The following is a 17,387-nucleotide window of genomic DNA, read 5'->3' on the forward strand; positions in this document are numbered from 1 at the left end:
CCATACAAATTTATGTTTCAACTGATATTGCCCCTTTTCACATTTTACTTAAACTCCCATGCTGTGGGGTTCATAAGGGAAGTTCTCTATCATATGGAGAGGCACTATCTTAGAGTTGTCTTCCTGACACTATGCCTCTTACCTGGATAATCCCTTTACAATGATGTTGTGATGATGTTTTCTAAGCCTTAGTTACAGTGGTTGTGTTGTAGATATATCAGTTAATTAGTCCTGGCTACTGTATGTTCAACTGTTATTTTCATCTGCACCAGTTGTGGCTTTCTATAGTGGTCTCTGTTGCAAAAAGAAGCTTTTCTTGATGAGGAGTGTAAGTTCTATATATCTGTGTGTATAAATTATAAGTATTTACAATGCAGGTAGATATTATAATGGTTTAGGCAATTTACAATAGTTAGTTATTCTCTGAGGACCATACTCTAACAATCATGGGCAGGAGACTAGGTTTATGCTGGCTGGCACAAATTTTCTCACATTGAGTGGGCATTAAATCTAATTTGGGAAACTGCCAGACTGATTTCCAGAGTGCTTGTACGAACTTTCAATCCCACCAGCCACAAAGGAGTGTTCCTCTTTCTCCACATCCTCGCCAGCATATATTGTCATCTGAGTTTTTACCTTAGCCATTCTGACTGGTATGAGGCAATATCTTAGGATGGTTTTGATTTGCATTTCCCTGATGACTAAGGATGTTGAAAATTCCTTTAGGTGCTTCAGGACCATTCAGTATTTCTCATTTGAGAATTCTTTATTTAGCTCTATACCCCATTTTTTAAATAGGATTATTTGATTCTCTGGAGTCTAACTTCTTGAGTTCTTAGTATATATTAGATATTAGCCCTCTATTGAATATAGGATTGGTAAAGACCTTTTCCCAATCTATTGGTTGGTGTTCTTTCCTACTGACAGTGTCCTTTACCTTACGGAAGCTTTGCAATTTCATGAGGTCCCATATATCGACTTGTGATCTTAGAAGATAAGCCACTGGTGTTCTGTTCAGGAAATTGTCCCCTGTGCCCATGTGTTCAAGGCTCTTCCCCTCTTTCTCTTCTATTAGTTTTAGTGTATCTGGTTTTATGTGGAGGTCTTTGATTCACTTGGACTTGAATTTTGTACAAGAAGATAAAGATGGGTCAATTGCAGTCTTCTACATGCCTACCTCCAGTTGAATAGGTGTGTGGGTTCATTTCTGGGTCTTCAATTCTATTCCATTGTTCTACCTACTTGTCTCTGTACCAAAACCATGTAGCTTTTTTATCATAATTGCTCTGTAATACAGCTTGAGATCAAGGATGGTGATTCCCACAGAACCCAGATGTTCTTCAACAGAGAAGTGGATACGGAAAATGTGGTACATTTACACAGTGAAGTACTACTCAGCTATTCAAAACAATGACTGCATGAAATTCTTAGACAAATGGAAGGAACAAGAAAATATCCTGAGTAAGGTAACCCAGTCTTAAAGAACAGACATGGTTTTAAGTCACTGAAAAATGTATCTTAGACCAAAAGCTTGGAATAACTAATAAAAATTCACAGATCATATGAAGCTCAAGAAGAAGGAAGTCAAAATGCTTCATTTCTTCTTAGAAGGGAGAAAAACATACTCATGGGAGGAAATTCAGGGGCAAAGAGTATTGCAGGGTCTAAGGAAAAGGACATTCAGAGACTACACCACATGGGGATCCATCCCATATGCAGCCACCAAACCCAGTCACTATTGCTGATGCTGATAATTGCTTGCTGACAGTCAGATATGGGTGTCTCATGAGAGGTTCTGCCAGAGTCCTACTGATACAGATGTGGATGGTAGCACTTAATGATTGGATTGAAGAGGGGACCCCAATGGAGTACTTAAAGAAAAGACTAAAAGAGCTGAAGGGGTTTGCAACCCCACAGGTAGAACAATATGAACCAATCAAACTGCACCAGAGCTTCCAGGGACTAAACCACCAACCAATGACTGCACATGGAGCGACCCATTACTATAGCCACATATTTAACAGAGAATGGCATTGTCCAGCATCAATAGGCAGAAACCTTTTGTTTCCTGTGACAACTTGTGACACTTGTTTCCCCCAATGTAGTGTAATTACAGGGCATTTAGATTAGAGTCGGGGAGGGAGTATCCTCATAGAAGCACATGGAAGAGGGGAATATAGAAGAGGGTGGAAATGGAATAACATTAGAAATGTAAATAAAAAATCCAAAACAAAATTAAAAAAAATTAATTGGATTGTTGGTTACACCTAGAATGTAAGTGCCATCATCATACCCTATTGAATAACTTCCCATTCTGGCTAATGTTTTGGATCATTGATGGGTAGGACTATTAATTGCTTTTTTCCACCGCAGCTTGAATATTGGTCTGGAACTATTTAACCTGGTCCCCAGGGAGGAATCTTCTTGGCCAATTACATCTAATTTCCCCCAAGCCTTTTATCCAAAAAGTATGGTGTCTTCAACAATAAGATCTTGCTTTCAATTTCTTGGGATCAACCTAAGGCAATATCCATGGCCTATATATTTTGGCAAGTCTCTTAGACTTCTTTGTCCGGCATGTTGATCAAAGTTTTTCTGTGCTTGGTACCAACAAATGCTATATATTCCATATTATTTTTACATATAATCTTTACATATTTAGTTAGAAGTATATTACCCAAGTTTACAGCACATATCAGGAAATTTTGTTAAAATAAAGCACGTGTCATGAGTTGGTGGAAAGAATGAAATAGGAATACACAAGATTTATGGGAGAAAATGACAACAATGGGAAAATACAGGCACGAAAGGAGGAAGGTGAGATAAACGATACTTACAAATATATGAAAAGGCCATAGAAAATATATTATTTTAGATTTACTTAACATTATACATATACATATATAGATGTGTATGTGTTTGTGTCTGTTTCATGTATACATACATGCATGCATATACATGTATATATGTCCATTTATATGGTAGCTACATGTTACAAGTAGTGCACCAAGAAGCCAAGGAATGAAGAAACAACTCAAGGGCTAAGCACTAGAGAACTTCACATAGATCTCTTTTTTATTGTATATTTCTTTATTTACATTTCAAAGTTATTCCCTTTCCTGATTTCCTGTTCATAAGTCCCCAATCCCCTCCAACTCCCCTTCTTCTATAAGGGTGTTCCCCTCCCCATCCAACCCCCTTTCCCATGACCCCTGATATTCCCACAGATGTCTTATCAATGTGAACTAAACTTAATGTGGAAACATGCTTGGTATTTACTTAGAAGCTAAGACATGGTTAGTTTAATAAGATATAAGAAAATGATGGAACTTTTGGAGTCTCTTCAGTATACTACCCGATCATCCATCTGTAATTAGTGATATTTTGACTTCTTTTCCAATTCGGTTCCTTGTGATCTCTATTTTGTTATCTAATTACTCTCATTAGGACTTCAAGTTCTGTATTGAAAAGATAAAAAGAAAGTGGTCAGCCTTGTCTAGTCTCTGATTTTAGTGATTGCTTCAAGTTTTTCTCCATTTAATTTGATGTTGGCTACTGGTTGCTGTAGGTGGCTTTTACTATGTATAGATATGGGCCTCGATTTCCTGATATTTCCGAGACTTTTATCATGAAAGGGTATTGAATTTTGTCAAATTCTTTCTCAGCATCTAATGAAATGATCATGTGAGATATTTTTCTTTTATTCGTTTATGTAGGTGATAACATTGATGGATTTCCACATATTGGACCATCCCTGCATCCTTCAGATAAAGCCTATTTGACTATGATGTCTGACTATTTTGTGTGTTCTAGAATTCCATTTGCAAGAATTATTGAGTGTTTTTACATCAATACTCATAGAGGAAATTGGTCTGAGGTTCTCTTTCTTTGTTGGGGCTTTGTGTGGTTTAGCTATTAGCATAAATGTGGGTTAATAGAATAAATTGAGTAGTATTCCTTCTGTTTCTATTTTGTAGAATAGTTTGAAGAGTATTGGTATTAGGTTTTCATTGAAAGTCTGATAGAATTCTACACTAAACCCATCTAGTCCTGGGCTTTTTTTGATTGTGAGACTTTCAATGACTGCTTCTATTTCTTTAGGGTTTATTGAACTGTTTGTATGGTTTATCTGATCCTTATTTAACTTTGGTACCTGGTATCCGTAAATAAAACAAATAATAAAAAACAAAAAATAAATATATAAAAGTCTTTTATACAAAACAAACAAATGAATAAACATGGAATGAGGCCATAAAATTGTTCCATTTCTTTTCCCAATGTACTTTTCTGGTTTATTAGAAAAAGGGACAGTACATGTATTCTAAAATACTATAAACATGTGATCCCAGTACTCTTTTGGATTGGCTGTGACTCAGCTTTACTACTCTAATGTCAAGATAATATAAGAAACTGTTTGTCTCTACAAATGTCTTTGTTTTCTGATTTATTCTGTAAGGTCAATACAATACAGTTTCATGTGCATAGCACAATGCTGCTATTGCCAGCAATGTCTTTTCTGTATACACACGCTCAGTAATATACATTTCCTCTCATCTATCTGAGAACAGTAATAGAGATACTCCTTTACCCCTTGGGCATATTTTCTCAGCCAACTAATCAAATCCTACTTGTTTCTGTTAGCTGTTTAATTATTTTTATTGCTGGGTTTCCTTTTCCCTCCAATTTATTTTTGCCCATTTAAAGAAGGAAAATTAACCAGTGCATTCTGCCTGCATTAACGTTTGCCAGCATCATCTGGATGAAACACCTAGCTTGGCCAATATCACTGAGAAGTACTTTATTTTACTTTGTTTGATATTTAATAGGACATGAGCTTTAAATAATCATAAAATCTGTACTGCCAGACAATCTCCCCTGTAAAGTGGTTACATCAGGTAAAATACTTTGATGACACTGCACTGCCCATAGCAGTTTTGTAGATCTTACAGCAATTGACCTAAGAGCCAGTTTCCAGATTGAATAACAAAGTAAGTCTCTCCTTAATGAGAAGTCACAATTCAAATCAATAAGTACAGAAACCATAGCATGCAAATATGTCAATTATAGATATTTTTCTTTTATAACAATTTAATCTTATTTTAAGAATTTCTATTTATCACACAAATATTTTAAATAATGCTTTCATCTTAAAATTTTAGAAGCTTCCTTCTTTCTTCTGGTGACAAAAAACAGGAGCTGTACTTGTTCTTCGGGCCCATAAATTTTTACATATTTATAATGCCAGCACTGATGAGACTGCCGCAAAGAGACTACAGTGACTTTAAGACCAGCAATGGCTACACATTGAGTTTGAGACAATCATATTTTAGGCAAACATATTATGAAAAACAAAATGAACAATAATAATTGATGATGATGATGATAATGATAATGTGAATATACCTCTTACTCTTGATCCTTACTTACTTATCCTCTTACTACTGTTGATCCTCACCTTATGGACACTGGTACTGTTACTGGTTCTTTAGTAAATAATTATTATGTTCTTTTTGCCAGGTTGCTGATATTGGTGTTGAGAACAAATGGTGAGGTATGTTTATGAGAGACCTTGAACATTCTCTTTGATGTATCAGTATAGTCCATAGCAAGCTGAATACAGTTCACAATGCTTGGAAAACACATTAGACAAAATAGCACACAAAACCGTTGAAGGCAGAACTCAGAAACCCATAATTACATGTAGTCTAAGCATTATCAAATCACATCAGGTTTCACCAGATTAAAAAATATGGATTCTTCTTTGTGATTCTTTTGTAAAGGAGATATTTAAAAATATATTTTGTTATCTCATTTATAATTTAAATGAGTAATTTGAACTCTCTTATAAAGATATTATGTCATAGAACAAGAACGGAAACCTTAATGTTCGTCGGAGATTCTTTGCAATACTTAGGGGGACATTTTATGTAGACTTTGATCCTATGCCATTGTTTGTTGGCACAGGTGTGAAATGCTATTAGTGAAGCAGATCTTTAGTAACAGAGAAAAATATGGAGACAGTACTATCTCTGGGACTTTTTCAGGAGTAACCGAGTGAGTATAGTGCCCCATTCTTGCATGTATAAAAATGGAATATGCTTCCTGTTTGTTTTGAGAGTGATGAGATTCAACAGTGCTGCTTCAGGAAATATCAAACTAAACCAGTCATAAATGTTCAAGGACTAATGAGCAGGAAGCAGCTGTATGTTCAGGATTTGCAGTTAAAGATCATTGCTGCAAGTATAAGTTTGAGAATCATTAGCAAATGTTGGAATTAAAAGCCACATGGTAAAATTGCCCAGGATATTATGGAAATAAGACAAAGTGAACAAGAATGAGGAAACAGATATTATAGTTTGAAGAAGTAAGAACTAGTAGAGGGGGTTGTAAGTCAGTGATGAGAACAAAATGACTGACAAAGGAGAGCTGGGAAATTTATAAAAAATATTATTGGAAGAGCGGTGAAATTAATAATGTTATCCTTTAAGTAATACAAGCATTTTACTATTAGTTTTTCAAACCTGTTTGTTTCAAATGAGATAAAGAAAGAGGAGTGGGAATTTTGGGGGTAGGGTAGATGGAGAAAATCTAGAAGGAGTTGTGGGAGGGGAAACCATAATCAGAATATATTGCATGAAAAATGTTTTCAATAAAAAAAATGAGGTGACAATGGGCTCGAGTTTGAAAGAATTCATCCAGTCTCATTAAAGACACAGCCAGAATATGTCAAATACAGAGGTGAATGCCAGCAGCAGTCCACTGAACTGAGAACAGGATCCCCATTGGAGGAATTAGGGAAAGGACTGAAAGAGCTGAAGGGGCTTGAGACCCCATAAGAACAACAATGCCAACCAACTAGAGCTTCCAGGGACTAAACCACTATCCAAAGACTATACATGAACTGACCCTGGACTCCAAATTCATAGGTAACAATGAATAGCCTTGTAGGGGCACCAGTGGAAGGGGAAGCCCTTGGTCCTGCCAAGGCTGGACCCCCAGTTTACGTGATTGTTGGGGGGGGCGGTAATGGGGGAGGAGGAGGGGTTAGGGGGCTGATGTACTGGAAACCAGGAAAGAGGATAACATTTGAGATGTAAATAAGAAATACCCAATTTAATAAAAAATGGAAGAAAAAAAGAGATGTTCAAATCTTGTGAGTCTGAAAAAGAGAAACATAAATTTGTAATTGATGAAGATTGAGCAGCTGGATAAATGAGAGGTTCATATAGTTATATTATTCTGAACATTATTTTTATAGAGAAAAATAATACTGATGAATATAAGAAAATTGGAAAACCAAATATAACTTAGATTGGTAGGAAATAAAAGAAACATGCCATGTACTAACCTGCCTCTTAATTCAATGTATTTATTCTCGAGTCAAAAGCATCCTTTCTGACTGCTAGGAAAGTATGAGAGTGATAAATTAAAACTACACACATAGCATCTCATAATACCAACAAGAGAGGCAAAAGGCATACACAAGTCTTTTTGGGAAATGCTAGAGATGACATTTATTGTACTTTTCTGTATATTGCAAGCTATGAAGCAGTAGAGAGAATGGTAATCATGGTCTTCTGAGACTAAGACATCCTGGCTGAGACTGCAACTTTGCTGGTGGTCATTTTCTTAGGTGTGTTATGTGAAATAAGTCAGGGACAACCACAAATGTTGTAAAAACTCAGTTTTTGGTAAAACTCACAGCAGTCAAAGACATGGTTTTCAGAAGAAAGTCTGGAGGAGTGTACCTACTGGCCAAGGGTGTGGTCTGACTTACATAGCTAAAATAAATTTACTGCCCTACCATAGTCATTAATAACAATATATTGTACATTTCAGAATTGACTTTAAAACATTCTAAATGATCTCTCTATTTAAAAAATATGGATATGAGACAAGGAGAATTAATGGTAGTTGCTTGGTCCAGTCATTTCAAAATACAAATTCCTGATTTTTTTCTCCTACCTCTCTAATGACTGAATTTTTAATATTAATGTTATAGTGCACAGGACTGAGAGAAGTTTGCAGGAACTGGATGAAGGTTAGTCTGGAGTCATTGTCCCCCATAAAACAGTACCAGTGTGGGTCTGAAGTCACCAAGGAATCTACAGAACTTGCTAGCAGACACTTCACAAGTGAATAGAACTTGCCCTTAGACTGGAGCTCTACAGTCTAGCATGGACAGATGAAGATACAACATACATAGAAGGAAACACATACCATGACTATTTCCATAGCATTCTATTTCAAAAGAAACCCACTTCTCTAGACCTCAGGAATGAGGAAAATAACAACAAAGTATAAATATACAGTACAATCAAGTTTTCTGGTTCTTGCTTTTTTTTGAATGAGGATAGAGTTATTTTAAGTGTTGAATAAAAATAATTAGCATTTTCTCTATACTATGAGAATATAATAAAATGTTGCTGAGTTCAGCATAACTTTTGTTGGTGATGGACTGATATGGGTCCCACCCCTGAGCCAGTGACAACACTGCATTGGTCTCCATCAGTGTTGATGGCTGCTATGGACATAAGGCCTGTTTCTATAAAACTACAAATTTTTACAGTCCTCTTTCACTGCTATGTTTAATGACTCCATTATAATCACGCACAACCCAAGTCCAGGAGGCAAAGGTGTTGCTAATGTTTCAGCAAAATTGTAAATGCTGAGAGCTTCAGACACACTTAAGACTGTGGAACTCTCAAACATGAGTTTGAAAATATGTAGTATCTTTAAGGATGCAATATGAATTGTATAAGGAGCTTCACCAATCTAAAGGAACACAGACAGTTGCATTATGAGGCAGCATGTCAGAAGGATAAGGATGGCGATAAAGAGATTTAGGAAGTGATGAAAAGAGGAGATCCAATCCCGCTAAGTTCTTTATGCTTAGAAATGTCTAAAGATTCTTCAGTCCAGGTTAGGCAGCACAGAGCAAGGATAGGCCCAGGTGTTAGAGAAATGGCAATTTCATGGCAGAGTCCCACATAGCTAGCCTATTGTTTGTACTTATCAGAGCAGGCAGATATCTGAATTCATTTACAATGATAGAAGAAAATGTGTACTTACTGTCTCCTAAGAATGAAGGGGCTGGAGTTTAGGGTTGCTGACTCATAGGAAAATCAAAATGCAAGATGTAGTAAATGACTGCACTGAAATATAAAATAAGCTGGGTTTATGATTTACAAGTGATCCAGAGATCTGAGGATTTTTTTTTGTTTTTCTTCTTCTTCTTCTTCTTCTTCTTCTTCTTCTTCTTCTTCTTCTTCTTCTTCTTCTTCTTCTTCTTCTTCTTCTTCTTCTTCTCCTTCTTCTTCTTCTTCTTCTTCTTCTTCTTCATCATCATCATCATCATCATCATCATTATTTTGTAGAATAGCAAGAGACAACCTGAACTATCATTGTCATAAGTAGAACATGGAGAGAGAGAGAACTGTCTGAAGATCTCCAGAGAAAGTAGAATATAGAAAGAAAGTATCTGAAAAGCTGTTTTGAGCAGAACATAGTAGACCAGCTTGAACCCACAGTTTGACTTCAAGTCATTTGTTCACCTCTCTCAGATACCACTTCTCTCAGAACCTCTCTTTAAGCTGAGGCTTGTCACTGGCAAAATGTAGCTAAAATAGGTAAGGATCTTATATATTTATACTTAAGCAGAAAAGGCTAGAAAATATGAAAAGCACAAATAAACAGAACCTGTGGTTTTGAGTGAATATTGTCAACCCATGTGACTCTGTGTATGTGCTTGTGTGTGTGCATGTGTGTATGTGTGTGTGCATTTATGAAAAACTCACATATATGTAAATGCATGTATGTATGTTATATTGTGTTAAAGAAGCACACACATGTATGTATATGTGAGTACGTATGTATACATATACGTATGTATACTATTCTTCATGTTCCTTTCTTCCACACTCCTAGCTTGGCCTTATAGTGTGAATGTTACAGAACTCTATTTCTTGTATATTCTTTTTTGTGAGGTAAGATGTGGCCATCCTTACCTAGTAATGATAATTACACAGTCATTACTTTTGTCCTGAGAATTTTGCTCTATATATTAGTTTGTATTTTTATTATTCTCTTTGCTGTTACTGAAATTTATAAAACATAGGAAGCTCAAGGACATGGCTTAAGTGTTTGCTTTGATTAGGGGCATGATATTACCCTGCTAAACATGAAAGAAGCCAAAGAAACTAGGGAGTAAAATACATTTTAAATACCGCAGTTGTAAGAATAAAGAACTTTCTGAAATGTTAACTTTAGGAAAAAATGAGGTTTGAATCCCTGTGATCCTAATAACCTCAAGTAGGCTACACTTCCATTTTTGCCCTGAAAATTGAATTTGCAGTGTTTTGGTGTGCACCTGTATACACACACACACACACACGCACACACACACACACGCACACACACACACGCACACACACACACAGAGTTACAGAAGACACATTCAAATTTGGGGAAATTTATTTGAAAATTTGATTTCAATGTTGTTTTCATTCCCACTCCTTATCTTCCTTTCTCCTGCCCTTTATCTTTTCTCTGCTCTTGTGCTCCCCTCCTTTCCTTTCTTCCTAGCTCATTACCCTCCACCAATATTGTCTCCACCTAACTTTTCCCTCCTGCTCTTACTCTCTAAAAGACCTTTGTAAAGCCGGCATCCCACCCAGTTATTCTGTCTGTGGGGGTTTGAATCTGTAATGTGAATGACTATTGTTTTTGTTTTTATAATGCTCCATTATATGTGTATATATATTTTAACATATTCAATAAATTATTGACCTTGGGGTCATGTCAAACTGATGTTAAATATGCGGGGAGAAAGTTTTGTAGAGTATATGTGTTTATTACCCTTATATGCTACCAGAAGACAGAATAGGACAAGCAGCCTTGATCTCTTTGAAGCAACATTTAACTAGACATACTTATTTACATCTTCAAAGGAAGAATGGAAATGAAATGTTTTTTTAAGCAACAATGTATGAAACACTCACCTTTGAGAATGTTTGAAGTACCTTGCCATCTGAGAGGATCATAAGGCATAATTCACAGGTTTGCGTATAGACCATAGTTTGGAAAAAATGAAAATAAGTAAAATATCTTATCAGTTGAAGTTTAATTGTGAAATTCTTAGATGACCCCTATTACAGATGTGGCTCAATTAAAATCGAAGCCATATATACTTAATTCAACTTTGCTATCCCTCACTTCCTCGAACTTTGTTCTTTGTAGTACTTGGAAAATTAACTTTTGGATTACTCCCCTTTCAACGAATTCAAAGGGAGACAAAAACAGCAAAATAACCTGAACTGGAGAAAACCAAGAATCATTTCTGGCTGTGTTCTGGGAAAACGGACTCATTAGCATAACCTGTGTGACACGAATGTAGTCTACCTCCCTCTAAACACAACACCACTCACAGACAGTCATTGTTGGTGTGCAATCAATGTAACTTTTAAGCAACAAATAGTGTGAACACTATACATAGTATATACCTGGTCACTTAAAATTAATTGTGGATGTAAGACTATAGTATCTAGAAATGTGTGAAATTGAAAGGAAGAAAAAAAAATCCTTTCCTAATATAACGAAAGAACACATTTAATTATAGATTGCTGAATATTTAAAGCAGAAAATACCTACAATAGAATGTTCTCCCGAAGGTAATAAAAACAAGTGACCTTTCTTCAAGTTCTATTTGTCACCTGACAATTGTCCTCCTATTTCTTCCATAAAAAGGTTCTAAATTATGGGGAAAATAAACATAAAAATTACGGAATAGAATCAGCATATGCATGTCAAAATGCTTTTATTTTTGTCTGAAACACCATTTTAATAATTTCTTATCCCTAATATAGCTGAACTAACTCTTTGTCAGCAAATGCACTTCACTTCACATCAATAAACCCTCAAGGCGGTCATGAAATCCGACAGTGATGTTAGTAGCAAGCTACTATCTCTTTCCAGCATGTCTGTTCTAGAGTATTAATCGCACTGCTGGTATTTAAAGGGTTGCAATGAACATTCCCATTGGTATTCTATGGCAATTTAATCACAATCCCAGTCATCAGTAAGTGTTGCCCTGTGGATAATATCATTCATCATAAGGCTGATATTATGATACACTTGGGGTCTGACAGCTTTATCTTCATTAGCCAACTTATGTGGTGACTTGTACCATTAAATGTCACAAGTGACCCCCTAATTGCCCAACCCGCTGGCCTCTTTTAGAGTCCTCACGTCAATTCTTCTTTCTTTAATATTTGACCCTGTTAAAAACTGCATACTTATTAAACTGCTCTCTCTCTCTCTCTCTCTCTCTCTCTCTCTCTCTCTCTCTCTCTGCCTCTCTCTCTTTCTCTGTGTATGTGTGTGTGTGTGTGTGTGTGTGTGTGTGTGTGTGTGTATGTGTGTGTGCATTATGGTATTCTGGGATTTATACTTGTTTGGTTTTTCAAAATGTCAATGTTTGGCTTTCTTTAAGAACTTTATTTCATTCTTATTATTAATTAGGTTATCACATAATTTATTTGAAGGCGATTTAAATTTTAACAGACACATGTACATTGTATTTAATTACATGGTACCTTGTATACAATGTTCACAGCACCTTTTTGAACCACTCTTAGCGAGTACCTCTTCTGTGGATTTCTTTGGTTTCTGAGAGCTAACTCTTTTTTCCTTTGCACCAAATTATGTTTTCAATTTCCCAGTAAAGGTAGTTGTGTTTCTAGAGAGAAGAGTAAAGAAAAAAATTAAACTGTACTGACAGTTTATTCCTAAGTTAACTCATGTCCTATATTTCAGGTCCAGTAAAATAATTAAGGATTGGTATATTGTACCACAAAGATTTTAATAGATATCTGTCAAACTCCCTTAGCATTGTATCCTAACTATATATTTGTGTAGAAAAAACAACTGATCTTCCGATCAAAATACCAAAATATGCTTCATTATAATATAAGGAGCTATTTTTAGATTTATCAATGTTATTCTCTATGAAGAACTTTGAGTGCTATGGGAATATAGCCTGCTAGCAAGCAAATAATTTAATTTGGTAGACATTGATGGTTGCTAGAAGAAATGAGCATTCTGAGGTAGAACAAAGAGAACGGTGGTACTCGGAGCAATTGCAATGGCTGAAATATGAGCACTTATTTCTAGTCAATACTAGCTCCAAATATTGTAATAGTATAAAAGGGGTTACAAGAAGGTCTAAATGTATGTTGGGTTCTGTTAAAAGAGTAGTCAAATCTATTAGAGTTGAAACTATCCTCCACCATTGGAAGGTTTCATCTTCATTGTACTGTACAGTAAACAAATTCAGTTGTTCTTCTGGTGTACAATAGTTCAGGCATGGGAGAAGGCACAATCTCTAACCTCATATAGTGTCTAAAAGTCTTTGAATTCCAGTGTGAAACATTGCAGACACTAGAAACGGTTACTTTCTAAGACACATAGAAGCTAATACTGTGATATTACTGTTTTAAAAATTGAATTCCATTGATAGCTGCTAACAAGGACTTCAGAAATTTTATATATATATATAATATATCATATATCATATACATATATATGATATATAATATATGTGCCCTCTGTCTTGTACCTCCTCAAAGAAGCTTGTAAGGGCTTTTGGACACTTTTAGCTTAAGTGTTTCAGGATTTTCATTGTTTTAGTCCAATGTTTGATTCTATAGCCAATATCCTTGACTGATGATTATATATGTTCTACTCCCTGTTATGAATATAAATTCCTACTGATTGAAGCATTTTACTTTTTTCTAGCTTAGAACCATCAGTAGATTTTGGAGTATCTCACAAAACATAGTGCCATCTACAAAGTGGGTGAAAATTTGCTCCATTGAGGTAAGAGTTTAGTCCCATTCTGATTTAGATGGCAAGGAGAAGGTAGAGGCTCTACTGAGAGAAATAAAATCACACAAAGTCTCGGCTACTAAGATGAACTTAGAGTCCAGTGACTGTTAGAAATTGTCAACACTGTGTCTGTCCTCCATGGAATCTAGAAGACAGAATCAAGTTCTTGAGAGAAGCTTCTATGTTGCAAAAGAACACACTGGTGAACCTGCTTTAGTAAATCCCAACTAAAATAAAGGCATGTTCAGTATGGCCTTGGTTTCGTGACCACTCCCTGTAGGTACAGACACTTATCTTATGGATAGTGACTTATCTTATGGATATCTATCCCTTATTTCCATGTCTTTTAGACTCTGATAAACTTCTCATGAATTCACCAATTCTTTGGCAATTCTACTTAACCTGACAATGAAAATTTAGCACCAAGTTTATTTAATGTATCCAGATATTCTTTAATTAATATGATTACTACTTTTCACAGGATACCAAGATGAAGATTGAGTGTCTGTAGTTAAACTGTGTTATATTGGGCAATAGAGTCTAAACCAATAATTATAGTAAGTAAATAAAAATAACCTGCATTATTTTGAAAAACTTGAAATTCCCCATGGCCAATATTGTGTAAGAAAGTATCCCATGTCCTATACAGTTATTTTAATTTAATTATCCATTTCTTCTGAAAACAACATTGTACACCCATATAGGCTAATTCCATTATTACTTTTTTAAAATCTGTTTGGTTGTTGTTGGTGGTGGTCATTGTACTTGTTTTTTTTTTTTTTTTATTTTAATTGGCTTACCAACTTGAGGGTTTCCATTAGATCTATTCTTAGAGTCTTAGTTTGAGTTAACCCCTTTACTATTCGACTTCTTTCTTCATGTCAAGTTCTACTATTATTTCAGTTGTTTTACTTAAAATTGGGTTGAAAGTTAGTAGGCTTCCATGAAGCTTTTAATATCCCCTCCATTTTTTGTTAGCCCTCTCTTGCTTGCCCTCATTAATACTTTCAGGGGAAGGAAGGGAGGGCTAATAAAAAGAAACTATAACATTGAACATACCCTAAGATCAAGGAATTTCCCTTTCCCTACACCATCATTTTGTTCATCTTGCCCATTATGACTGGGATAAGACAAAGTTTCTAGGTAATTTTCATTTACAGTTTCATGACGTTTAAGGATGTTGAACATTTCCTGAATTGATTCTCAGTTGATATAATACCAAGATGTTTTCATCTTTTAACAATTCTCTGTTTATTTAAACTACATTACTTTCTTTTCTTTTCTTCTTTTTTTACACTCCAGATTTTATCCCCTCACATTCCGTCCTCCGACTGTTCCACATCCCATACTCTTCCGTGCCACCCCTGTCTACACAAGGATGTCCGACCCCAACCACCTCACCCCGAACCGCCTCACCAGATCTCTAAACTCCCCGGAGGCTCCAGTTTCTTGAGGGTTAGGCACATCTTCTCTGACTGAACCAAAACCTGGCGGTCCTCTGCTGTATATGCGTTGAAGGCCTCATATTAGCTGGTGTATTCTGCCTGGTTGGTGATCCAGTGTCTGTTAGCTATCGGGGGTCCAGATAAGTGAGACTGCAGGTCCTCCTACAGGGTTGCCGTCCTTCTCAGCTTCTTCCAACTTTTCCTACTTCAACCACAGGGGTCAGAAGCTTCTGTTCATTGGTTGGGTGCAAATATCTGCATCTAAATCTTTCAGCTGCTTGTTGGGTTTTTCAGAGAGACGTCATAATAGGTCCCCTTTTTGAGCATTCCATTGCCTTAGTGTTAGGCCCTGGGGATCCCTCTTTGGACCTGCCACTAAACCTCCTTTTGTTCAGGTTCTTTCTCCATTTCCATCCCTGGAATTTTTTCAGATAGGAACAAATATGAGTCAGAGTTTTGACTACGGGATACAATCCCATCCCTCACTTGATGCACTGTTTTTTGCAGAAGGTGGGCTCTATAAGTTCCTTCTCCCTACTGTAGGGAATTTCATCTGGGACTCCCTTTGAGTTCTGACAGTCTCTCACCTTCCAGGTATCTGATACATTCTGGAGGATCCTCCTAACTTCCCACCTATGGAGGTTGCCAGTTTCCATTCTCTCTGCTAGCCCTCAGGGCTTCAGTCTTCTGCTTACACATAACAAATATTCCCCTCTCCCACTTCCCATCCCCTTTCGCTCCCTCCCTCCCCACTGTGGTTGCTTTCTTCTCCCTCCCAGGTGGGACTGAGGTGTCCTCACTTGGGCTTTTAAGCTTGTTGATATTTTTGAGTTCTGTGGACTATATCTTGGGTATTTTGGGGGGGGGGGTAAATATCCACTTATTAGTGAGTACCTACCATGCATGTACTTTTAGGTCTGAGTTACCTATATCCGGATGATAGTTTTTAGTTCCATCGATTTGCCTAAAATACGCAGGATATCCTTGTTCTTAATAGCTGAGTAGTATTGTGTTGTGCTAATGAACCACATTTTCTGTATCCATTCTTCCATCCTGGGGATATGTGGGTTGTTTCCAGCTTCTGGCTATCAAAAACAAAGCCACTATGAACATAATGGAACATGTGACCCTGTCACAAGGTGGGACACCAAGAGTGGTATTGCTGGGACTTCAGGTGGATGTATTTCCAATTTTCTGTCTAACCTCCTAATTGATTTTCAGAATGGTTGTAGCAGTTTGCAATCCCACTAGCAATTGAGGAGTGTTTCTTTTCTTCCACATTCTAGCCAACACATGTTGTTATCTGAGGTTTTGACTTTAGCTATTCAGATTGATATAAGATAGAATTCCAGGGTAATTTGATTAGCATTCCTTTGATCACTAAGGAGTTTTAACATTTCTTTAGGTGCTTCTCAGCCATTTGAGATTCCTCTATTTTGAATTCTCCAGTTTAGTTATATACCCCACTTTTTGGTTGGGTATTTTAGATTTTGTGGTTAGCTTCTTGAGTTTTTACATATTTTGTATATTAGCCTTCTATTAGATATTGGCTTAGTGAAGACTCTTTCCAAATATGTAGGTTGTTGCTTTGTCTTATTGACTATGTCATTTGCCTTACAGAAACTTTCCAGTTTCGTGAGGTCCAATTTATCAATTCTTGATCTTAGAGTATGAGCCACTGGAGTTTTGTTTAGGAAATTTTCCCCTGTGCCAGCAGATGATATGATAGTATACATAAGCAACCCCAAAAATTACCAGATATCTTCTCCAGCTGATAAACATCTTCAGCAAAGTGTCCAGATATAAAATTAACTCAAATAAACCAGTAGCCTTCCTTTATACAAATGAAAATCAGGCTGAGAAAGAAACTAAGGAAACAACTCCCTTCAAAATAGCCACAAATAATGTAACCTATCATGGGGTAACTCTAACCAAACAAATGAATTCTGTATGACAATAACTTCAAGATTCTCAAAAAGAAATCTAAGATTTCAGAAAATGGAGAGATTTCCCATGCTCATGGATTGGTGGAATTAACATAGTAAAAATGGCCATCCT

General features: G+C 36.3%; 1 long non-coding RNA gene across 3 annotated transcripts; it reads right to left on the minus strand.

Moving 5' to 3' along the window:
* Positions 1-3,280: 3,280 nt before the first annotated feature.
* Positions 3,281-15,745, minus strand: LOC120096671 (uncharacterized). Of its 3 annotated transcripts, XR_005493428.2 has the most exons (4): positions 15,301-15,745; positions 12,617-12,736; positions 11,001-11,029; positions 3,281-3,458 (listed from the first exon to the last, which is right to left on the minus strand). It is a non-coding gene; the product is annotated as an uncharacterized LOC120096671 (long non-coding RNA). The 3 variants fall into 3 exon arrangements; XR_005493429.2 differs by lacking the exons at positions 3,281-3,458; positions 11,001-11,029 and adding an exon at positions 11,036-11,748; XR_005493427.2 differs by lacking the exons at positions 3,281-3,458; positions 11,001-11,029 and having other exon boundaries at positions 12,016-12,736.
* Positions 15,746-17,387: the final 1,642 nt, after the last annotated feature.

Source organism: Rattus norvegicus, chromosome 14 (genome assembly GCF_036323735.1).
Source record: "Rattus norvegicus strain BN/NHsdMcwi chromosome 14, GRCr8, whole genome shotgun sequence".
In the NCBI taxonomy this organism is placed as follows: domain Eukaryota; kingdom Metazoa; phylum Chordata; class Mammalia; order Rodentia; family Muridae; genus Rattus; species Rattus norvegicus.